General features: G+C 38.6%; 1 long non-coding RNA gene across 1 annotated transcript in view; it reads left to right on the top strand.

Annotated features, from left to right (window-relative positions):
- The window catches only part of LOC117664946 (uncharacterized), a 40196-nt gene extending 27781 nt beyond the window's left edge, over nucleotides 1-12415 (top strand). The window contains exons 3-5 of the long non-coding RNA XR_004591205.3: nucleotides 2408-2511; nucleotides 10179-10255; nucleotides 11976-12415. This is a non-coding gene — a long non-coding RNA (uncharacterized LOC117664946). The remainder of the gene's footprint in view (nucleotides 1-2407; nucleotides 2512-10178; nucleotides 10256-11975) is intronic.
- The last annotated feature ends 13174 nt before the right edge of the window (nucleotides 12416-25589 follow it).

The raw sequence follows: 25589 nt of genomic DNA, 5'->3' as shown, positions 1-25589 counted from the left end.
ATGCTTGTCTTTTTTGTCTATCAGAGAGCTCTTTCAGCAACCATGCTGGTTTCATCTGGAGTCTCTTGTTTTTCTTGTGGTATTGTTTTTACTTGGGCCTTTATTATTTCATTTTTCAGAGCTTCCCAAGCATCTTGAATTGCTTTTCCTTTTAGGATTTCCAATTTCCTAATCTCTATCTTTGTTTGTTGAAATCAGCTCTCTTAAAGGCTAAAATACTAGTCTGACTTTGTTCATTTACCTGAGGTTGCATTATGTTAAATTCTAGTATGACATGGTCACTCTTCCCCAAAGAAAGTTCCTATAACCTTTACTCCATTTACCATTTCATCCTTATTAGTAAGGATTAATCTAATACAACTGTGCCTATAATTCTCTCCTCTACTTCTTGTATGACAAAGTTGCTGCATAATTTGTTTCCCAGTTGTTGTCAAGTAGTTAAAGTTCCCCATTACTACAGTGGTGTGTTTCTTGCACATCTCAGCTAACTGATTAGAAGAGAGTCCATCTGTTTTCAGCTCTTAGTTGAGTGGACTGTAGTACACACCTACAACAAAATTATTTATTTTTTCTATGATATTTATCCAGATACTTTCAAGAGAGTTTCATTCTTACTAGTGTGCGTTTCTGTAGAAGTGTAGTAATTCCTTACATACAATGCAACCTCCTCCTCTATTGTTGAGTCTGATTCTTTTGAACAGTTTATATCCTTCTAGTTATGTCTTCCAATTGTGGGTTCCATCCCACCATGTTTCAATAATGGCAACAATATCTTATCTACCCTCTTGGACTAGGATTTCAAACTCTCATTGTTTGTTCCCCATACTATGAGCATTAGTTATATAGACATCTGAGCCTTTTATAGTTAACCCTGAGTTTGCTTTCTGCTTCACCTGATTAATACTTGTGTGTCTCTTTCTTACCCCCTTCTCATTATTTGCTTTGTTTTCTTGGGCTTTATGATTTGGGGTTAGTCCTGTAAATTGGTCTCCTTCACCCTCCAGGTATAATTTGGGTAAGCTGAGCCAGTTATTTCCCAAACACAATCTTGCCAGTCTTTGTGAAGTGCAATCTATCTCTTGCTGGACATTTTTCATGTAGATAATGTAAACCATGATCTAGAAATGAAAGTTCTCATGATGGCACATTGTTTGATTTAGCAATTTACTTGTAACGTATTCTGTCCTATACGTAGTGAAAATCATGATCTAGAAATCAATGTTCTCATGACAGCCTGATCCCTTGTTCCAGCAGTTTAGTTCTGTTTAGTTGAAGAACATTTATCCTGGTATATTTTTCCTCATACTGTAATTGCATTTTTACAATAATTTTTATTTGTTGATCAGTTTTTTTTTTATTTATTAAGGTGGAATAGAAGAAAATACCTTGATGAAGCCAAAAATGGTTAAGTTTGGAAAAAGCAAGACTTTCTTTACAAGCTGGACTGTTATGTGCTCAAGGATTAGTCACTATCCTCTAATATTTCACAGAAGCAATTGTGAAAGTTTAGCTCACAACCCAAGGTTCTTGGGAACTGTAGTATCTATCGCAATGTAATTTGCTCTCTGGCCCACAGGTTTAACTTTGACTGCTTTGTAAAGACTTTCCATATAAAACAACAGTTCCTGAATTATCCTAGTTCATTCCTCAAGACTGAGGAAGACAGAAAAAGGTGCAGTGATTTTTTTGTAACTTTGAAAAGTAATAGAGCATTTCTTATTTACTTGAAATATTTTTCATTCTAAAAAAGGGATAATTCCTTGAAACATGATAGTTCCTTGAAACAAGTGTACCATAGCTGTCACAAACTTGTCATTCATCAAACCTCAAAGTTAGTTTGAAAAATATATATGAATGTCTTCATTTCTGTTGACTACAAAACATTGAGAATGAGGAACAAATAATATTATTTAAGTAGTGCATTTCATCAGGCTGCAATAGATCCTGGAATAACAAAAATCTCAGTCATTTCTACCCACCTCACCAAATCCAATAGGATGGGCCTGCTCCATCTTCTCTTACTAAAATCTATCCATTGCCATTTTGTAGATATAAAATCGTGTCATTATGTAATAGAGAAGGAAGTACCTTCTCTATTGCAGTGCCTGCCTATGGAACAGCTTCCCCATTGAGAGCTAGGTGGGCCTAACCCTTCTGGACTAACCCCATAAGAATCTGATTATTTCTCTCAAGCGTTAAGTGGCGTTTGATGTATCTGTGTTAGCAATGCAACTTTTGTATTTATTATGCTTGCTTTTAATTGTATTTTTCATTGTTTTTCTTTAAATTTATTTTACACGCTTGGTAGCCAATTAAATGTTCTAAATGAATAAGTAATACAGTGATTAGAAATTATTTTATAGGCCATTTAATGAGAAATGCTGGTAGAAAATTTTTATTGTTTCAGGACATGTAGTAAATTATGGTGTAACTGAATGAAGATTTTTGTGGTCAGCTGGAGGAAGAGAACTGATTTATTCATGATGTTCCTTGTGATATACTCATTCTAAGGTATGCAAAGCTGAAGATGATTGTTTAAATGATTGTACAATCAGAGATTTAGGTATGGAAATGGTGCTGTATAGAAATGTCTTGAATTGGCTACATTGAAACTTAGCTCATGGTGATTCAGGACTTGGTCTGAGTAAGATTCATATTTGGCTTCCATATCCATTTGACCAGTGGTAGGATTCAAATTTTTTAACAACCGGTTCTCTGGAGATGGCTTAGTGGTCATTTGACTGGGTGGGCGTGGCTGGGTGTCATGTGACTGAGTGGACGTGGCCAACTTTACGACACTCATGTGGGTGGTGCCTGTATGGGCCAGGCGGTGTTGGGGAGGGAATCTAGGGGTCTCTGGTGGGTGGGGTGGGAAGGAAGAAAGAAAGATCCAACATACGTGTGTGTGTGTGTGTGTGTGTGTGTGTGTGTGTGTGTGTGAGAGAGAGAGAGAGAGAGAGAACACTGCCGCCAGCCCTGATATAACTCTCAAAGATTGGATCGGATCTCTCTCTCTCTCCCCCTACCTTAGAAAGTCTGCCAGACTGAGGGAACGTGCATGCGCTACAGCATGCTGTGGATGCCCCTCAGTCACCCTTTTGCCTGGCTTCCCTCCTCCCACTGCTTGCACCCTCCCTCCACAATACCTCCCCTTCCCAGTAGGCGGAAGCTCACAATTGCTCTTTCCAAGCCAAGGAAAACAGCTTCCTCCCCAGGCCCTGTTTGTCCCCCCACCCCCGACAGCCGGATAAACCTAGGCAAAAAGCCAGCCCTCACTGGCGCCCAGCTTTACTGACAGGGGGCTTGGAAAGGGCAATTGTGAGCTTCCTCCTGCATCAAGCTAGACCGGGAAGGGAGAGTGCAAGTAGCAGGAGGAGGGAAGCCAGGCAAAAGGGCAAGCAAAAGGCGTCTGTAGCACTCCATCCCACTGTCTCTCAGTTTACCTGTGGCCCCACCGAACACCAGCACAGGGCATTGGGATTGCCTGCCTCTCCCATGCTTCTGCTTCCACCTGCTGCCAGTGCCAACAAGCAGAAGCCCTGCGCCCAGAAAAAGATGAGCGAAAGTCATGCTGCCAGCTGCATTCAGTTTGCTTTGGCTGAAGTGGTGCGAACCAGTTGAGTCTCACACTGCATTTAACCTAAAATGTAGTTCCGTCCAATCCAATCCATATTTATTTTTTTGTTCGTTAGTCTTCCTTTCCTTCCTTCTTTCCTTCCTTCCTTCCTTTTTCTCTTTCTCTTTTCATTCCCTTTCCTTCCTTCCTTCCTTCCTTCCTTTTTCTCTTTCTCTTTTCATTCCCTTCCTTCCTTCCTTCCTTCCTTCCTTCCTTCCTTCCTTCCTTCCTTCCTTTCCTTTTTGTCCCAAAATTGTTTAGCCTTATATCAATGTGGTTATAACCACAAGAGTCCCAACTTTAAATATCTCATGATAAAAGATTTCAGGGCTGGAAAAGACCTTAGCCTTAGATTATGCATTCTACCTTTAATTCCCAAATAAGCTGTCCTAAGCCTGAACAAAAGATGACTTCATATACTCATGCTTTTAGTTCTTAATATGTTTACTTAAAAAATAATGTTAAGTGTAATTTTGTGACAACCCAGTGATATCATGGCTTCCCTCTGGGAAATATTGCCAAATATACTAGAGCTCTCTAGGTTCATATCTTTATCCCTGGTCCTTCAAATTAAATGCCAGGCAACATGTCCTCCTTCAAAATTAATCCTTGTTCTCAGGGCATGTACATCCTTCTTCCATCTGCCAAAAATTCTGCCAGGAGCTGGCAAACACGATCTCAAAACCATTGAAGCATATCTTTCAAAGATCCTGGAGCACAGGAGAACTACCATAGGGCTGGAAAAGAGTTGATCTTAGGCCAGTACTTTTCAATATCTTCATAAACGATTTAAATGAGGGAACAGAAAGGGAACTCATTAAATTTGCAGACAACACTAAGCTGGCAGGAATAGCCAGCACTCCAGAATATAGGCTCAAGATCCAGAAGGGGCTTGACATACTTGAACACTGAGCCCTATCTAACAAAATGAAATTTAATGGAGAGAAAAGTAAAGTTTTATACTTAGGCAAGAAAAACCAAATGTACAGGTACAGTTTAGATGAAACTTGGCTCAATAGTAGTAACTGAAAGGTCTTGAGGTCCTAGTTGACTGTCAGGATTGCCATCCTGCTATGCTATGCATTGCCTGCTGTCTCACTTAACGGGGTGGGAGAACTGCAGGGTGATATAAGGGAGGATTAGAAGAATCAAAACTAAGCATCAGACTGTCCCACCACTAGCTGTTCCAAGGTCACACTATGGAATGCAGAACCATCCAGCCCACAAAGACTGGGACCATTACCCAAACAATTTGTTAGTACCTAAGTAAACAAGCTAAACTAGCTTGTTGATAATCAGGGTGAAAGGTGGGAACAGGAGAAAGTTATCCATATGCTTTTGGCGCAAAAACATCAGATCCAGCTTTGCTTCTTCTGTAACCTCTTGGCTTTAGTAAAGTGTACTTTTGGCTTAATCATGGGCTCAAAAATCTTTCTTTTCTAACTGACCAAGTTGGGTCAGTTGACATTAAGATGGATGTGAAACAGCAATCTACCCAGAGAGCTCACCTATCATGGAGATTTTGTGAACATGTTCTTCTCTTGAAAGGAGCCAGAGAGAAAGAGCAAGGGTGAAATGCTACCGGTTTGGGCCAGTTCGCCCGAACTGGTAGTAAAAAATGCTACTAGTTCACCAAACCGGTAGTAAAAAAAAAAAATGTAAAAAAAAAAGTTCTGATGATCAGTTGAGCAATACACGATCATTGGAATTTTTTTTTAAAAAAAATTTAAGCATTTTTTTATTACCGGTTTGGGCGAATAGGTAGTAAAAGAATGCTTTTAAAAAGAGAGAAAAGGCTTGGAGGATCATGTGGCATAATTGTGATCATCCGAGCCTTTTTTTTTACTTTTTTAAAGCATCTTTTTACTACCTATTCACCCGAACCTGTAGTAAAAAAATGCTTTAAAAGGTAAAAAAAAGGTTCCCAAGATCACAGCTGTGCCATGCGATCATCGGAACCTCTTTTTTTTTTTACTTTTTTAAAGCATTTTTTTACTACCTATTCACCCGAACTGGTAGTAAAAAATGCTTTTAAAAAGTTTTTAAAAGGTTCCCAAGATCACGCACCACAGCTGATTCCCCCCCAGCTCTTCTACTTACTTTCCCAAGCCACCTTTTGATGCATAATGTGCATGCATGCACAGCGCGTGTTTGGTGCAAACTCCACATGCGTGCACACAGTGCACACTTTGCGTGTAGCATGCAAGGCCAGCGAATTGGTAGCAAACCGGTTCAGATTTCACCACTGAGAAAGAGGGACATTAGGCCAAAAGGAGAGCCCAAGGCCTCAGGGATCCAGTAGGGAACCCAGACTGGCCAAATAGAGTTTGAGTGGGAGGAAGACCAGTGGCCCCAGAGGATCGGAAAGAAGGGTATGAGCCCAGTGGTCAGAGGGTTGGATGAGCCAAAAGAGCCCATACCCCCAGAGTGAATGTTGTCTAAGGGGGTCATATCCCAACCTGACAAGTCTCAGAGTGGGATGATCCAAACATCCAAGAGCTCCTAGTCTCAGTACCTGACCTAGCACTTGACCATCCAAGAGGGAGGCTCCAGGAGCTTAAGGTATGAGATGGTCCTCAAGGAGAAGCTGGCCCCAATGTCAGTAACACCTGCAGTAGCAGCAGTGGCACCCATCACAGCTGCATTGGTTCCAGCGACTCCACCAGCACATGCAGCAGTCCAGGCACCGATGGCCCCACCAGCACTAGGAGCTCCCCAAATTCAGGGAGATCACCAACCTCCTCCCCTTGTGTTGAAGTGCAATCGGAGCTTGAAGCGATTGGGGTATTTCCTGGCCCACATCTGGCACTACATGGGGTGGTGTAGAGCATTTTACCCAGATGATGTGGCCAGAGTGGACTGCATGGCCCTGGCATTGGACAGGAATGTGATGAATTGGCTAGTGGCCCTATAGAATGATGACACCAATGAATTACATTGATTTGACCTCTTCATGCAAACCCTATGAAGACAGTTTAAGGACCAATTGGCAGACAGCTGAGTGGCAAGCCACATCCAAGCTATCAAACAGGGGAAGTGGCCAGTGGTGGAGTATATCCAAAAGTTCCTGGAGGCTGGCTAGCCAGCTGGGAGACTGGCCCTGATGGCTTTTAATGGACCACTTCCAAGAGGAGCTAAGCTGAGAGCTGTAGTATACCTGCCTGCCTGTCCCAGGGGGCTCCTAGAGACCTTCAGGGTTGGTATGACCTGGCCAGTGAAGTTGAGATTGATCTGACCACATTCTATGAGTGCACTGGTCACAAGATGCAGAGCCTTCACCCCCCAGGAAAAAGAGAATTGTGGGTGCTCCTTCCCTGTAGGCTTTTAAGAAGAGATTGGACAACCACTTATTTGGAATTCTATAGGGTCTTCTTGCTTGAGCAGGGGATTGGCTTAGAAGACCTCCAAGATCCTGTCCAACTCTATTATTCTGTTATTTAGGGAATGAGACAAGGGACATCTCCAGCTTCTATTTATCCTAAATAAAATTCTTTGGTGAACTTCCTACCACTTTTTGGCTAGTTCCTACTATCAAAAGACTATGCTAATGATTGGATAGACATTTGATGAGTTCAGTCACACGAGATTAGACAGATTGCCTTTGTTTTGTTCAGCATGATTGCCAATAAGAATTACTTACTCATCACTATTTCCTTAAGAATTACCCATGCAAAAACTAAGCCAATGCATCTGGAAATATCCTTTGGGCTTCCATTTAAAAAGACAAGTTTAACAGCAATGTATAATTTAACAGAGTAGCAGAGTTGGAAAGGACCTTAGAGGTGTCCTACAGGAGACCTATATCATTCCAGACTAGTGGCTATCCAGTCTCTTCTTAAAAATCTCCAGCGATGGAGTACCCACAATTTCTGAAGACAAGCTGTTCCACTGGTTAATTGTTCTCACTATCAGGAAATTTCTTCTTCTTCTATGCACTAGACTAGACAAATCCAATTCATATGTTTTAGCCTCCAGACTTCTAATCATCTTTGTTGCTCTTCTCTGCATTCTTTCCAAAATCTCAACATCTTTTTTATAAAATGGTGACAACAACTGGATGTAGCATTCTAAGTGTAGTCTTACTAAGGCTTTATAAAGTGATAGTAAGGCTTTATAAAGCATTACTAATACTTCAAGAATCAAGAATCATTCTTGATTCTTCCTTCTGTTAGTGTAGCCTAGGGTTGCATTGGCTTTTTTGGTTGCTGCGGCATAGTGTTGGCTCATATTTAAGTGATGGTCCACTAGGACTTCAAGACCCTCTCACAGTTACTGCTGTTGAGCCAGGTTTCACCTTATCTGTACCTGTACAACTAGTTTTTCTTGCCTTTTCTCAGCATTGACTTTTATTTTATTAGATATGGCCCAGTACTGAAAAAAACCTGTCGAGATCTATAAGGATTTTGAGCCTATCTTCTTGGGTGTTGGCTATTCCTGCCAGTTTTAAATGTATTAATTTGGACAATTAATAGAGGCTTTCCCCATGCAATAGAATGCTGGTATATCTTGATGGACTTAGGGAAGGAAGGAAAACAATTCCTGTCAAACTTTTTTTTTTAACAATACTTGATTTTCTGATGCTATTACCCCCACCCCCTCATTTCTATTGCACTGTCTTGTCTTAGTTTAAATTTGTAACGAAGTTGGAAAAAACTGAATTTCTAAAGCTGGTAATCATGCTCTTCCTTGTATAAAACAAATCTTGTTTTTATCATTGGTAACCTGTACTACAGAAGAGCTTTGACACTTGCATTTCAATAAAGATTAGAAATTGCCAGATGTATTTACATAACATTAAAATCACTGTCTAGAAGATACACAAAATAAAATGAATATCATCCTAAAACTCCAGTACTAGCTTGTATGCAGCCATTTTACTTTTTTTTTTTTTTAATGCTACAGTCTTTATTTTTGTACTAGATTTTAGAAGAAAGATTTGATGGATGGGAAGGGAGACAACAATACAATCTTGCAGCTTTTGGTATATTTGTAACTCACAGCCTAAAATTGTTGTAGGAAGTTGTTTGCCTACCCTAGATGCATTTTCATTTATTCAGGCTTATGTCATTCAACAAAAAATGGAGATCCTATAAGTATCTTCAAAATGAATTAACTACTTAAAAGAAATGTTGCTCAACTGAAAAAAAAAAAGGAATGTTGAGAATCAACATGCAGAAATGATGAATAATAGTGCTTAATAAAAACTAATTTTAAAGTGGCTAAGTGGGGACTGCAAAAATCATGATGATCATTAGATGGCAGCAAAGAGAATATGCACTGCCTCTATTTGTTATTCAGATATATACATAGTGAAAAGTACCCACAGTATTTGTGAGATTTATAGCCTTTATTTTCTATAGTACTTAAAGATAGTTTAAATGGAGGCTTTTCCTTTATTATATTCCCACACTCACAATTCTGTGATTGGGGGTATCAACCAGGCTAAGTATAAGGAAGATGGCCTTCAAAGAAATGTGCAAGAGCCATTATATGCAGCTTTACTTTGAACAGCTTAAATCCTGCAATGGTACCTTTAATACCATCAAACAACAACATCTGCCAGGTCCTTGGAAAGGACTCATTAGTGGATAAAATGTCAAATCCAGTGTAAACATCTGGTTGACTATGCAACCAACTATACTAATAATCTGTTATAGCCCTATTCCAGCAGACTCTGGGTAGTTTACAAAACCTTAAAACAGTAAAAACAGTTAAAAACAAAACAAAACAGACAGCCTGGACTGAAACAATCATAACAATAGTAGGAATGCATATCAGGGGTCCCTTCAACACATGGAACCAGGCCTGGGGTCAAAGCCAGGTCTTAAGGGCTTTCCAGAACCTCCGGAGATTGTAGACATTGCAATTAGCCCCTGACTCTTTCTTCAATTTTCCTGCTCTTAGTTGTCACCACGTCTTGGTGTTATCTGCTTTGCCCGCTATTTTTTTTTTTTTAAATGTAAATGTACTGGCCACATACTGGCCTTGCCATGTCTCTTTTCTGTTCTTCATTTGGCTGGTCACTTTGGTCTCTCTGGAACTCAACAAACTTTTATAGTGTACTAGCTTCAGTGCATGTTCTTCATTGTCCTTCAGACATGCTTCCAACACCCTTTTTTTCTTTTACAACTGTCTGGTTTATTTGCAACATCCCATGCTCATCTATTTTCTTTGGTATGTTCTTTGGTATTTACCAGTATCACTGTGTGGATGAAGGGAATGATTCATTTTCATTATTTTTCTTGTCTTCTTATCCAGGGCTTTTAGTTTTGCTTGAGTCCAGTCCACTGCTTCAGCTGTATATATAACAACTGAATTGCCCAGGTGTTAATTGCTTTGAGGATATTTCTTCAGAGTTTGGACTTCAGAGAGAAAATATATTCAATATATTGTTTTATTGTCATATTATTTTTTCCATTCGACAACAACAAATTTGTTGTGTTAAACTATTTCTCTTTTATTGGACACTTTATTGGCTGGTCAAAGACTGTAATAAAGATATTTGATTTAATCTTCTTCATTCTTATAAAATATTCACTTCTAATCTTCTATTTGACTTCAGTGTGCTTGATGTGGTTGGTTTGAAGGATGCCCAGATATTTGCAGTGATCATCTTCATCCAGACTCTTGATGTTACAGGTAATCTTTGAGTTATGACAGTTCACTTAGTGACCATTCAAAGTTATGGGATAACCCACCCCAAGTATTTACAACACAGTCCCGAAATTACGAATGTTGCAGCACCATGGCAGTCATTCACCTTATGAATGACCGCAGAGGTATTGCAACATTCACCCTGCCTATTCCCCCCTGCTCCCTACAATTGCTTCCCCACCTCACCCTGCAATGGACTCACTTACCTTGTGAAGATCTGTCTCCTCTGTGCTGCAGTTTCTTTGAGAGTGGGATGATTTCACTTCCAGGATTCAAACACCTTGCAAATGGTTTGTGCTGAGAGAAATGTTCTGGGTTCCGTGATCTCATGAGAATTCAGGCCATGAGAACTTTGCACCCAGAAGCTTCCAGTCTCCATGCAAAACATTTGTAAACAGATGGGATGCTTTGAGGCAGCACAATTTCATGATCTTGCATGGCAGAGAGGCTGGAGAGGAGATAGCTCACTAGATCTTCACAAGGTCAGTGACCCAGTGTGGCAGGATGTGGGGGGAGGAAGAAGCAATATGAGATATCTCAGTGAATCAGGGGAGGCCTTGGGTGGTCTTAAGCAGGTGATCTGTTCTATGACCAGGTCTTCTCATGGCCTTCCCCACTCTGAGATATCTCATGTGCGCTCAACAATTTGCACATTCAATTAGCGAATGTGTGGGTGAAAGCAGGCAGTTTTCACGTTCATTTTCCGTGACTTACTCCAACAAATCCTCAGGTTATGAATGTAATTGGCAGGTTCCATTACATTTGTAACTCGAGGACTACCTATATTTCCACAGTACATCTTGATTCCTTCCATTTTTTTTCCCTGTTGATGGTAAGGATGGTACATTTGCAATATATTGCAAAATCAATGGCAATATATGGCTGTATAGGTGGAGAGTGTTGAACGGTGATTCTATTTCACAAGTTATTTTTCCATACAGCTTCAAATCATCCACGTAAAAAATGTGGGATATCAATGGGATAGCTTAGCAGATGTCTTTGAAGTTTGATAACTCTGGCCTAACTTGTTCAGTGTAGTTGATAGAGGAATCAGTGCAATGTCAAATAGTAATAGTGATAGCGGCTTTCCCTGGAAGATTAATCTCTTGATATTAATTTCTCAATCTATCAACAATGAACTGTATCTTCATTGTGCCATTCATCTTTGCATGAAGCCTTTGATATTTCTATTGATTTCTGTTATTTCTAGGCATATGATTAGGCTAGGCAAACCAATAAATTTTGCTTTGCCCTTAAAATAAAACAACCATGTGGCTTGGAAAACCATTGGATACAATAGAAATGGGAGATAAATAAAATCTGATGCAAACATAGTTTGCTAGTCAAATAAGAAAGTTTAATTTGATGTGTAGTGCCATTTCTGGAAGAATTCAAAAATAGAGAAAGTAGGAATCTTGGAAATGGAAGAGGTGAAGAGAAGATATAGGAAGTTGCTGGTCCAAGAATCTGGAGTCAGTACAGAAAGGAAATGAAGGGTGTCTGTCCCAAGGAGTAACAAGGCAAGATAGAGTTTAGGAAAGAATAAAAAATCTGAAACTGTGGATGCACGTTTAGGCAGACCCAAAGTGGCATGGGGGAGGAAAGAGGAGAAGAAACTTAACCAGGAGGGATGACTAGAAAGGAGAAAAATTATCTTAGTAGGAGACAGCTGAGAAGATCAATTCAAAATGCTTTTAAATTACAGGAAAGGAAAAAACTTTTCCTAAGAGATAAAAGAAGACACTCACTACAACAGTTCACTCTACTGGAGGTCCACTCCCTAAAGAAAAAGATGGTAAGAAAGCTTGAGGTGTGCCAGAGTTTCAGAAGATTCCTTAATAGATTGGCCAATATGAAGCCAATGATGCCAACAGAAGTTGGCAGCACCAGCTAGGAAATCACCTTTAATCAAATGTTTGTATTTTTCTTACTGGATTCCAGTAGGGGAAAAAGATAGCATCTCAGAGACTTTTTTCTTCCCTTTCTCCCAACCTGACTAACCATATGGAATAAGCTTCAAGATCAACCACTGAACTACAGCAACTTTGAGGCAGGATTTTGCTCTTTCAGCAACCACATTTTCCAAAATTTGCATAGATATTTGCATTATTAGGTTTCAAAATAAATAAAATGAAATTACATGAATACCTCAAGTAATATGTTTTACTTCTTCAAGAGAAATTCCTGAGGTTGGCAATGGTCTAAAATCAGGGACGGCTGGACTGGGAAAGAAGGCAATGTTAGCCTAAATAGTTCTATTACTTTTTTCAATTGTTTCTGTGTCAGCCAAAACAGTTAATACAGCTTGGCCATGGTGGGAGCGATGGCTGGATGGGCTACTGCCAGTGCCACCACTGCTACTGCTGGGGGGGGAGGGCATGCCAGGTGCACGTTTCCTTCCCCAGTGGCCTGGCTCGGGCAGAAATGGGCAGGCCCTTCTCTCCCTGTTCTGCAAAGGAAAAAGACTGGGAAGGAGAGAACCATCCTGTTTCCTGCCCCTTTTTTCCCCCTTTGCTGCTTCAAAAGGCCCTTGGGTAGAGGTGCTACATGACTAGTTGTCCTGTAAAGCAACTGCCATGTCTCCCACCTCCCGGCCCAGTGCCCAAAGCCACTCCACCACTGGAAGGCATGTTTAATTGTCCCACACAGCAAATCATCCAGGGACAAGCATCCCTTGGTGAATTAACTGGGACAAGGGAACGGGGCAGAAGTGCCAGAAGACCATTCCTGGCAGAAGAGCACTGGTGGAGGTCTCATTGAGCATAAATGCTGGTGGTGGGTTGGCTGTGGTGAGTGTCCCATGGAGAAGTGGGCATGGAAATGTGACTGGCACCAATTGTCCTAGACCCTACAGGCATGTAGCAGGCAATCCAAAGCTGAGGAAACTTCACAGGTTCCCTTCCCTAGAGCTCTGCAGGGGAAGCTTCAAACAATTGGGCACTGACAGCAGACAAGCAATGCATATTGCTTCTGTTACCTTCTCTTTAGATCTCATGCTGGAATGAATATACAACTCTTTGCCCTCAGGGTTGTGGGGAACAGGGACTCAGTTAATTTAATAGATGAGCTCACAGTGCAAAAGTTTAATTTATCTATTCAGACACTAGAACAGTGGTTCTCAACCTTCCTAATGCCGCGACCCTTTAATACAGTTCCTCATGTTGTGGTGACCCCCAACCAGGGGTGGGTTCTAAATTTTTTTACTACCAGTTCTGTGGGCGTGGCTTATTTTGTGGGCGTGGCTTGGAGGTCATGTGACTGGGTGGGCATGGCTAGCTGGTCATGTGACCAGGTAGCCATGGCTATGTGTATAGGGACTACTCAGAGGGCTGAAAAAAGTCATTTCTGACAGGTCCTCGCACTTTTGACTGATCCTCACACTTATGACCATCCTCACATTTATGCCAGTGCAGCATTCTTAACAACCATGTCACTCATTTCACAACTGCTTCTTTTCACCATGGTGATAAGATAGGGCAAAAAACGTAAAATGTGAGGATAGTCGTAAATTCTAGATCTGGTCAAAAGTGCGAGGACCAGTCAAAAATAACTTTTTCAGCCCTCTGAGCAGTCCATGTGCACAAAAGGACTACCCAGAGGGCTGAAAAAAGTGATTTCTGATAGGTCCTCGCACTTTTGACCGGTCTTCACACTTATGACTGGTCATCATTTATGCCCATTGTAGCAATCTTAACAACCATGTCACTCATTTCACAACTGCTTCTCTTCACCATGGTGACAAGATAGGGCAAAAACATAAAATGTGAGGACAGTCGTAAGTTTGAGGACTGGTCAAAAGTGCGAGGATCAATCAAAAATAACTTTTTCAGCCCTCTGAGTAGTCCATATGCACAAAAGGACTACCCAGAGAGCTGAAAAAAAGTGATTTCTGACAGGTCCTCGTACTTTTGACCGGTCTTTGCACTTATGACTGGTCATCATTTATGCCCATTGTAGCATTCTTAACAACCATGTCACTCATTTCACAACTGCTTCTCTTCACCATGGTGACAAGATAGGGCAAAAATGTAAAATGTGAGGACAGTCGTAAGTTCGAGGACTAGTCAAAAGTGCGAGGACCAGTCAAAAATAACTTTTTCAGCCCTCTGAGTAGTCCATATGCATAAAAGGATACAGCAATAGAGAGGGATGAAGGAAGGGAAGTAGGAGTGAGGATAAGAGAGGGAGGAAGAGAGGAGGAGAAGGAGAAAGGAAGAGGAAGTAGGAAGGAGAAGAAGAGGGGGAGGAAGAGAAAGTAAGAAGGAAAGAAAAGAGAGAGGTGGTAGGTTTGAGGATAAAGATTGCTGTACAATAAAAAAGATGAAAGGGAAGAAAGCCATCCCCAAACAAATATAAAGATATTAAGATAAAGAATGAATTGTTAAACTTTAAAGAATAAAAGAGAACAAATATGAATAAATAACAATAATTAGAAACACACATACAAACATACAATGTATTTTCTTTGAACAGAATATTTGGCCGGTTCACAAATTTAAACAGTGTTTAGTCATTTCAATTAAATTTACAATTTCTATATTTCTTTTTTTCCATATTTATTCCTCATCTATTTTTGTAAAAAACCAATATTACCCTTCATCCTCATCTCTAATCTTAATCAAATTCAATTTTTCCCTTCTATTCTATATTATACCCCTTCCCATTGTCATCTATTTTTATATCCATCCTCACATTGGTTAATTATGTAATATTACAGTTGTTTAATATAAATTCAACATTTTAATATAAATCAATTAGTTATATAACTATCTTTTTTGTATATTAATCAATATGAACATGAATATTCCAATTATTTCCATGCAATCCAATTTCTTACAAATCAATTAATTATATTTATCAATAATAATAAACCAAATAATTTCCCCCCATATATTGCTCCAAACCACAACTTAACCATTTCTGCTTTCAACACAATATACAATTAATAGTATCTCAATTATTACAATTCCCTAGTTAAATAGAGCTTTTTTTCTTTTGTGTTTTAAAATCTTGAACTCTCCTCTTTTTCCCTAAATTTCTCATTGTTTGCACCTACCTTTTTTGGTGAGGAAAAAGAAAAGAAATCTGCCTGCCTAATTTTCCAACCTTGCAGCAACAGCAAAGCCAACAGCCTGCTTTACTTTCAGTTTCATTTTTCAGCATAGCTAGGGGAAAAAAAATCTGCTCCAGCAAGCAGCAGAGCCCTGAGCAAAACAGCTGAGAGCAAATCAGCTGAGAGTCGGGAGCCAATCTAATCAAGGGCTAATTAGCCTATGCTGAAGCTCCGCGGGCCAATAAAATTACAAAAAAACACCGAACCATTTGTTAAATTGCTGGCTCACCCGCCCCTCGCCCACCACTATTTATTGGCAATAAATAGTGGTGCGGAGGGGCGGGGCAAGGGGCGGGGCGGAACCGGCAGAATCCCACCAGTGGCTATAGGGTGACCCTTTGAAGCCCCATGGCAAGATTTTAAACAGTTTTTTTCCCTCTAGCCATCAGCTGGGACTCAGGAGGTAGTAATAGATTGGGAGTGGGCGGGGTAAGCGAACGGCCAGCGATCCAACAGAGTAGAGAGTGAGGGTGAGTGAAGGCTTGGGGGGGTGAGAGAGGGCTTTGGCGACCCCTGTGAAATGGCCGTTTGACCCCCAAAGGGGTCGCGACCCCCAGGTTGAGAACCGCTGTTCTAAACTGATTCAACTGATTGCTTGACTTCTCCCCCTGGTTCTGTCAGTCTCCCTCCAATATTATTTTACCTATTTACTAGTGGTTCTGGCTGATTTGCCTGACACTTTAGTGACCACAAGGAGCTACTGATTTAAAGGATTAAATCAGCAGTAGGCTCCCATTTTTTAGCTTTCTTTACACAAATGAGGGAAGATTAAGTCTAGCATGGGCAGAAGACATGAGAAGAAACAATGGATGGAAATTAATCAAGGAGAGAAGCAACCTGGAATTAAGCAGAAACTTCCTAACAGTGAGGACAATTTACTAGTGGAACAGCTTGTCTTCAGAAGTTGTATGTGCTTCATCACTGAAGGTTTTTTTAAAAAGTCTGGACAGCTACCTATCTGAAATGATATAAGGTCTCCTGTTTGAGCAAGGACTTGCGCTTGCTTGCTTGCTTCTTGATTAATTGGTTGATTTATCATAGAGAGCACTTGCAGGGTTGCAATGAAAACTTTGGAAAGGATATTCAAATACAGTGGTATGTCTACACTAACCAAAAATTGCTCAGACTTTTTTTTTCCTGTGACACGCTGTAACTTGGAAGAAGCCCGATAGAAAGAGTATATTCACATTTGAACTTTGAGGATGAATAACATTTTTAAGGATACCATGGCGAGCCAGGAAAACAGATAAATGAATCAAAGTACAAATCAAGCCAAAATTCTCATTTGAAGCACTAGTAACCAAAATTCTCATTTGAAGCACTGAATATCAAGATTTGGACACATAATGTAGAAATCTAATTCCATCAAGAAATCTGTAATACTGTGTCTTTAGAAATCTGGAGTAGATTTGCTTTCTGCAGTTATTGTTTAACACTTTCCTCCTCAATATTCTCTTGCTCATACAGTTTTCTATAATAATCTTGTATAATTTTTTTCTTCTCTTTATTCCCATATCTAATTTGCCCTTGATCATCAGGTAGATGGACTTAATTACAATATCAATGAATGCACCATTGAGAGACTTAAAAGTCAGATTGAAGACATCTATCCATATGATCACTAAGACTTGACAGCAACATGATGGCACTTAATCAGTATCCATCCATCCATCCATATATATAAGATTCATTATACCACTACCCTCTTCCAAAAACATAGAGCTGAATTTATGTTTGAGTAATGGATAAATACAAAGAGACTTTTATTTGTATACTTCTGTAGATATGATAATTCAGAGTGATATTCCATGTATCTAACAAAGTTGCCTCTGGTTCACAAATGTTTATGTCATAATAAACACATCTTTCAGGTCACCAAGCAACAGCAATATTTTAATATGCCTGTAGATATTGCATATCAGAAGCTAAGTTATCTTAGTAGCTCAAAATTCTCTTCCTTCTTGAATAGTCTACAGGCATGATGGCAAACCTATAGCACATATGCCACAGGTGGCACATGGAGCCATATCTGTGGGCACATGAGCGTTGCCCTAGCTCAGCTCCAGCACACATGCATGGGCCGGCCAGCTGATTTTCGGGCCTTCCGGGCCCAGCGGAAGTCGGGAAACAGGCTGTTTCCAGCCTCCGGAGTGCCCCGGAGGGATGGGGAAGGCCATTTTCACCCTCCCCAGGCTCCTAGAAAGCCCCTGGAGCCTGGGGAGGGTGAAAAATGGGTCTACCAGGCCCACTGTGCCTTCACATGCTGAAAGCGGGTGGAGTGTGGGGGGTCGCATGCAAATTCGTGTGGGGGTGGGGCAGGATGCATTGAATTATGGGTGTGGGCACATGCATGCACGACCCCCCCCATGTTTCCCCCGCTTTTGACATGCGATGGCAAAAAGGTTAGCCATCACTGGTTTACAGTTTAACAGTTTATCGGTTTCAACAGGAAGCAATACTGGAGTTTGCTTCACATATGTACATGAATTTAAAATTGATGGAATTTAAACCCATGAATATCCAATTTACAATCTTCTTCCCTAAGACTCTCTTTAGGCCCTAAGGAGAAAAAAAAAGTTCAGGTCTATGATTGAGAAAAAAGCTTTTTCCATATTGAAATATTTGAATAGCTTTACAGGTTTAGTTTTAAGCAGCACCATAGTATATGTATAGGGGAAGGTGTTGCTATTAGTGAGAAAGGAGCTAAGACCAATAACTCTCTTCCTGTTTTAGAATGCAATTGCCTTGAGTTGAGAGAGGTTTTTTTTCCCAAGAATGTAAGAGTGTCACTTTAAGGAACCACATCCTGGACTACAAGCTTGCCATAGAATTACCCAATCAACTTTGCCTTGCACATTTCTGACATGCAACCCCTGATATATTTCTTGAATGTTTATAATACATACTAACGGTACAGTTTAAATATTTCAGCCTAAGTAGAAGTGGTAGCAGTAGTGATAAGGACAGAGGTTTAAGTACACCAGAGTTTATCTTCCTTACAAGAACAAAAACCTATGTTAGTGTGGTGTATTTCCAATTAAGATAGGAATTTGGAGCATAAATTTTGGAAATTTATACTGGACTCCTTCTAATGGAGTGATAATCTTACTCACACAACAATGTGTGTCATACTACAAAAGACTTAGCAAATTAAGTTCAAATAATTGGAAAGCTGCAGGCACATAATCATGAATCTCACAGTTTATATGTCAGTTTATCATATTAGTACGCTAGCTTTTTCTGCTGCAACATGAGGTTCAGAGTTTCCAGTTTGAACTTTGATGTGACTGTATTGAGGGCAAGCAAAACTGTTGGTTCAAACAAAAATAGGGGCATGAGTCTCCAGTCCATTTGTATTGATAGACAGATATAATTCCCCATGGAAAAATCAAATTACATCTGTCTGTTTATCCCCCTCTCTTTATCTAAGATAGACCTGAATAAAGGTTAAAGTGAGATCAAGCAGGAAATTCTAGATTTTGATGTGATGTGATGTGTGAAGGGATAAAATTAACACCTCACATTTCTGCTACAATAAACTCATATATCAATCTTTTACCACCCCAAAATATTTTTATCATATCCTTGTGCCTTCCATAGAAAGCACTGTTGGCACACTTAGATACTATGCCCTTCACAGTGACACCAAAATTATACTCTTGTGCGTAACATGTATTTTTCATTCCTGGAACATAAAATTAATTCTTCATCTGACCTGACTAGTCCAACAGAAAATTTGAGTGTATCCTAAATGACCATGTCATCAGAAAAGTCATCAGAAAATTGGCCAAATTCAATACTGGATCTAAATATGACCTCAGTATCCTTGATTCTTCTGCCAAAAAGACATTTATGATGGAATATTTCTATTTTATCTCTGTACTTTGATCTATGATTTTACATAAACCAATAAATATAAATATAAGATTAACATAGTAAATGAACACAGGGTAAAAAAAGAAAGCAGAGAAAGAGAGGTATTATAACCCAGAATTGCTAATTTTCAAGGCTGCAATGTTTGATGGACTTTCTTTTGGTGTTGTTTATTTCACTCTAGCCTTCACACAGGAAGATGAAGTCAGAGAAACAGGGAAAATAATTACTATTCATGACTTTTCAGATGAATAATATTTTTCACCAAATTCAGCTGTGAGCTGTCAAGATCCATTTGTCAGCACAATACTGTGTGAGTAGGTAACCTCAAGATTATTTGCTTGTTTGAAGGTAAATCCAGCAACTCAATAGCTGTGTTCTCATGTGATTCATCCACTCAGGTTTTCCTCTCATACAAATTACATAGAAGTAAGTTTGAATTATATAAACTAATTATAGTGTAATGGGGCAGTTGTAGTAAATATTTCTTTTTCTGACATTTACTCTCTACCTTCTAATAGTCCCAATATTATATTAATCATCCTTTGCTGATTTTCTTTCTGCAACTAATTTCCTCTTCATAAAACTCTCCCTCATCATGCTAGCCGAGGAGCACAAACCAAAATGATTGGTACTGGTATTATATCAGAAACTGTACCATTCTGCAGTAATTTTTATTGCTTCTGGGATCCATACAAGCATGTTCTATAAAAATAAACAGCAACGTTCTGTAAACATTGTTTAAAAATCTCTACTTAGTAGAGAAAGTCATTGTTTTCTGCAAAGCTAGGTTTCCAGGAAGTGATACAAGAAGCTTGATAATATGCCTGTAAGAGGCTGTAAATAGACCTGCATGAGGAATAAAGGAAAGTCAAAGTCTTTGATGTTTATATATGTCTTGGAGTAGGACAGTTTTGAACAAATGGACTGAAGAGATGGAGCTATCCAGATGTAGCAAGAGAACATTTCTATTGCATCTTGCAATCAATATCCATTCATCCTCCAAAAAAGAAACTACCTCATAAAACTTTGCCATTTTTATTTTGTATTATTTATATTTAACAAGTTTGAACATTCATGTCCAAGATAATAATTCTAGTACCAAAATAATCAGAAATTTGCTATATTACCTAAATTATATAATGAATTTAAAATGGCTCCTGGGGGGAAATCTTCAGAAGTTCAAATTTGAACTAAAGGAGATAGGGGAAAAAAGAAAAGGGAAAAATAATTTTACAATCTATTGTCCACTGACCAGAACACTGCCTTACAGCTTTCCCCCCAGGGATTGTTCTCTAGAAAAGCTCAAGTTTACTTTCTTGTTAATCTTTTTCAGTAAATGCTGAATGACAAATACATAAACTTTTTTTCTAGAGTTCCATATCAGTGAGAATTTGATCTGGTTTTAGGACTAATACCACAGTGGTCACCTTTGGGGTTGCATTTGCTGAAACAGAGAGAAAGAGAGCAATCCTGTTGTTGCTTCTGGACTTCTTGTCATTTTGGGGATCATCAGACATGGCATTCTCCATTTAGATTGTGATTGGATAGAACAAATGTATGGTGGTTCTGCTGAGATTTGATTAGTATTTCAAGATTCTGGAAATATCTATTCAGCCCCTGATATATTCCTGTATGGTGTTTAACAGATACTTCAAACCACTGGTTGAGATAATCTGGACATTTAGTGCTTAATATATGATTACAGTAATGGACAAGAAAAAAGCTAATGAACATAATCTACATCAGACTAAACAACTGATGGATGTTTTGTCTCTTCTGGAGGAGGATGTTTGGTCTATTCTAGAAGAGGTCGGTCTCCTAATCAAGCATTAAGTGTAATCTCTTGTGAGTGCTTCTAGATCCATATTTAAATTGAAAGGCAAATGAGAAAATAACATGACATGAAAGTGAAAGGGCATGGAATGAAATATAAAATGATGTGCCAGCTATATCTTTAGATAGAAAAATTGTAATTTAATTACAATAGTTTATAATATTTATAATTATTGTAAGATTATTTCAATGTTATATTTTGGATTGCTTTTGAAGATAATTCATAAACTCCAGGTAGTACCACATTAATGTGCAACAAGTATTCAAAATTTTATTTACAGTTAAAGACCAAACACAAGAAAAAGACCAACAGTATAATAGCTATAAAAATATTTTAAAATTTGTGAGAAAATCCTAAAACAATTAACAACTAACAATTAATAACATGAAGGAGGGATCTGATTGCTTCTAACAGTTGTGGCTATGCTAAGAATTTCTTAGAGGTTTCTGAAGATGTTACCCAGAAGGAGAGTAATAGCTTCCTGGTACTGTTAGCACATAAAACTATTAAATTTGATCACTTCTGGGGTATACTGTGAACATTTTAATAGTACACATGAGGCAGTTTCCACCTCTAAGTCTTAAGAAAAACAAATTCATATGGGAGAATTATACATCTACCAGTTGGTGCCCATATAAATAGTACCCCAATTCAGGTAAATAGTCTCCCATGAGAATAAATATGATTTAAAGAAATATCTAGGGAGAAAGAATAATCGTGTTATAAAAGAAATAGGAAACATTGAGTGTTATGATTATATTGCTGCTGCATTGCTTTTGAATTATGTAAATAATATACAGTAAATTGTTCTTTTTTAATTTAAATGTTTTGGATATAGATTTTATTATGTTTTCAGCCAATGTATTGTGTTTCATGTTTAAACAAATAAACAACAGGAAAATGTGGCAGATTAGAACTGTTTTGTAATGGAAGTTTAACTTTATTAAAGAGTTTAGGACCAGTTTTCTAAGTTGCTGAAACACAGCTACAATTTTGTTCATCAGCTTTTTGGGAGAGGGAGCTAGAGGAAAGGCCATGGTCCTAATCCTCCCTCTTCCCCCTTTTAAATTGTATTTAAGCTGTTTTAATATTGAAATATCCTGTTAGATGCTAAATAAATATTAATTTATGATCTGCATTGTTTGTATATAAAAATTTGAGCATGATGTTCTATTTCGCAAAGTAGAAAAAAGTTATCTTCTGAAATTAGCATTAATCATGTAGAAATACCATATACTTGGTATTTCCTTGGTATTTCACTCTATGGAAGTGAAACATTGGACTTTGAAACATAGGTTGTGTACTTGAGGCCTTTGAATGTTGCTTTTGGAGAATACTCCTGAGAATATTGTGGGCAGCCAAGAACACAAAGAAATGGATCTTGAAAAATCAAAATCAACTCAGAGTTCTCCCTCCAGGCACAAATTAGTTGGCTCAAATTATCCTATTTTGGACTCATCAAGCTCTCTGGAAAAGACTCTAATATTTGGAAAGGTGGAAGGGCAGGAAAGAAGAGAATGACAAGCAGCAAGGTGGATTAACTGAGTTACTGTAGGAGTGGGTGCCAATAGAAGACCTGAATGACCAAGATAGAGACAGTTTTTCATGGAGAAAATCCATCTATGGGTCAATAAGAGTCAATAATTATTTGATGACGTCTACTTGTTTATTTTATATCTTTGTTCTATACCTCTCAGAATAATTTCTTGTGAGATGGGTGGCCATATAAATTTGATATATAAATCAATCAGAAATGACAATGGACAAAAATGAGAAGGTGGCTATATGGAATTAAAAACGTATCAGGCCTCTAACAAGCACACCATCCAGAAGACTGGATTCTCAGAATATATATAAAATGGTTAGTATTAAGAACCTTGCAAACTGGCTATGTGGAGTTTGGCATTGTATTTATCAATAAGTTTGCTAGGACATAGCTTCTTTGATCCTCTTGCTGATTACCTCTTGAAGCATTGAGGAGGTTGCAACTTGATTCCCTGAAAAATATGCAAATGTTCCAGACTTATAATACCTTGTAAATTACTGACTTCTTTTCTAGGCTTTGAAAACCTTCCCCCACATACCTTCCTTGCTGTCATTCAAAAAGTCACTCCCATTCTGGAAAGATAGACCAGACTATTGTCAATAGCTACTGGAAAAAATATAGTTATTATTCCCTTCTCTACACTCTCTGATCTCAAATCACTTGAGTTTGCTCAAAATTTCACCTACTATTTTCAGCAAACTAGGCGTGTGCAGGCACACACCATGCTTTCTTCCCAGCAAATTCTACATGTAAACTTGCATTCCTGTGACTTTGCCTGGAATTTCAGCTCTCCCTGCCTCCTCACATTCATTGGCTTAATACATTTGCCTTTTATATAGCTTATGCATTGATCAATTCACAATGGTGTAATTTTAATCGTTTGGTTTACAAAAATCTCTAATTCATGAACAACATCTGCATTTCTGCATCTTATTCTTCATTACCATGGATTTTTGCAATTTTTAGAACTGGAATTATTTGCTGCCCTTGTTTTATGTTCTGGCAGATTAATTCAAGAAGTCCATTTTTCTGGAGGTGTCTTTTATATGCAATTCTCTATCCTCAGTCACATAATAATGATTACATTTAAATCTTACATAATATCTTTCTATAAGACATAATTACTGTACACATAATTACACATTTGCTGGTCAGTGACCATAAAAAAGATTATATAATTACAAAGAGCAAACTAGCTCCCAATGAGATAAATATAAGGCATCTTTAATTGTAAAATTGAGCACCTCTTCTTTGACTAACAAACTCATTCTGTTAATGAACCACAGAAACTTACAACCCTCCCCAGACTGAGGTACTATTTTGTTCATTTGCTGAGTTCTGTAAACCTTTCTTTATCATTAATAAAATTAGAAATTGCTGCAAAATTGGCATTTGTTGATCCATTTATTCTGGCATTTGTTCTTCCTGACTCTTTCTTTCATGAATTGTGGTGAATTATCATCAGTGGAATACAGTCTGAAATACTGATTTTTCTAAGATTGTTGGCTTGCAAATGGTCAAAGCCATTGCAAATGAAACATTTCCTTTTTTTTTCTTCTCCTGATCTTATAGAGAATTGCATTTTAATCTTTATATTTAGGCAGATTATAGGTTTATAAACTATTTAACATGAAATTAAGATCTGCTTCCTCTTTTAATTCTATTATATGTAACATAGCTTGGTATCATTTAAGTAATTAATTTCAGATGAAGACAACTAATATTTCTTTTTCTATGTGTTGTTTAGCTTCCCAAAATGATTTGCAACATTTCTATATTTGATTTATATGCAGAGTTAAATCCCATTCTAGACAATTAGCCTATTACCCAGCTAATTATCAGATGGGAAGTCCAAGAACATCTTTTTTGGTGCATGTGTGCCTGGAAAGAAAGACAGGATCAATGACCTCAAATTAGTAATCTCTTGGACTAAAAGGCAAAGTAGCAGACAAATAGGGAGCATGAAGTAAATCATTTTCTACCTTTCATGTAGTCATCAGGTCTTGAAATTCTGAAGAATTAATATCACTGGATTCACAGTTCCAATAGATGGCCCGTTCATATAACGTGAATCTTTCAGCACAGGTTTTCTTCTGTTCTGATTATATATAAATTAATTTCTTCTCTAGCCAGTTCTTTGATGGCACTAGGAGAAAAGTAAGAGAAACAAAGCTGAAGGTGTTGGAATGAGGAATTTGCATTTTGTTAAAAGTATTAAGTGCACTAATACAGGTAGTCCTAGGCTTGCAACAGTTCATTTAGTGACTGTTCAAAGTTACAACAGTCCTGAAAAATGTGACTTATCAAAATTTTTCACAATTGGGATCTTTGTAGCATCCCTGTGGTCATGTGATCAAAATTCAGATGCTTGGCAACTGATTCATATTATTTATGACCGTTGCTGTTTCCCAAGGTCATGTGATCCCCTTTTGTAACCTTCTGACAAGCAAAGTCAATGGGGAAGATAGATTCACTTAACAACAAGGTTGCTAGCTTATCAACTGCAGCGATTCACTTAATAACTGTGGCAACAAAGGTCGTAAAATAGAACAAAATTCACTTAATAAATTTCTCGCTTAACAACAGAAAAGTTGGGCTCAATTGTGGTCATACGTCAAGGACCACCTGAACTCTAGAGCACCAGGATGACAATAAACATAGATTGTTGAGGGGGGGGATCGATCTTGTATTGCAGGGGTCCCCAACTCCCAGACCACTGTCTGTTGGGAACCAGACCACACAAACAGCGGTCGAGCATGCAAAGCTTACTTTGCACATGAGCAGGATGTAGGTTGTGCATACAAAACCATTCTCCCTACTGTCACCTGCCGCCGCCACTGGTCAGTGGAGCCAGAAAGGTCGGGGACCGCTGTTGTATTGCATTTAGAAATAAGTACATACCAAATTTACAAAAAACAGAATTGGGGACAAACTAATTACATAGGATAAT

The sequence above is a fragment of the Pantherophis guttatus genome, chromosome 4 (genome assembly GCF_059756535.1).
Source record: "Pantherophis guttatus breed Tessera chromosome 4, ASM5975653v1, whole genome shotgun sequence".
In the NCBI taxonomy this organism is placed as follows: domain Eukaryota; kingdom Metazoa; phylum Chordata; class Lepidosauria; order Squamata; family Colubridae; genus Pantherophis; species Pantherophis guttatus.
Note: the sequence above shows the minus strand (reverse complement) of the source record. Positions and strands in the feature narration are given on the sequence as shown.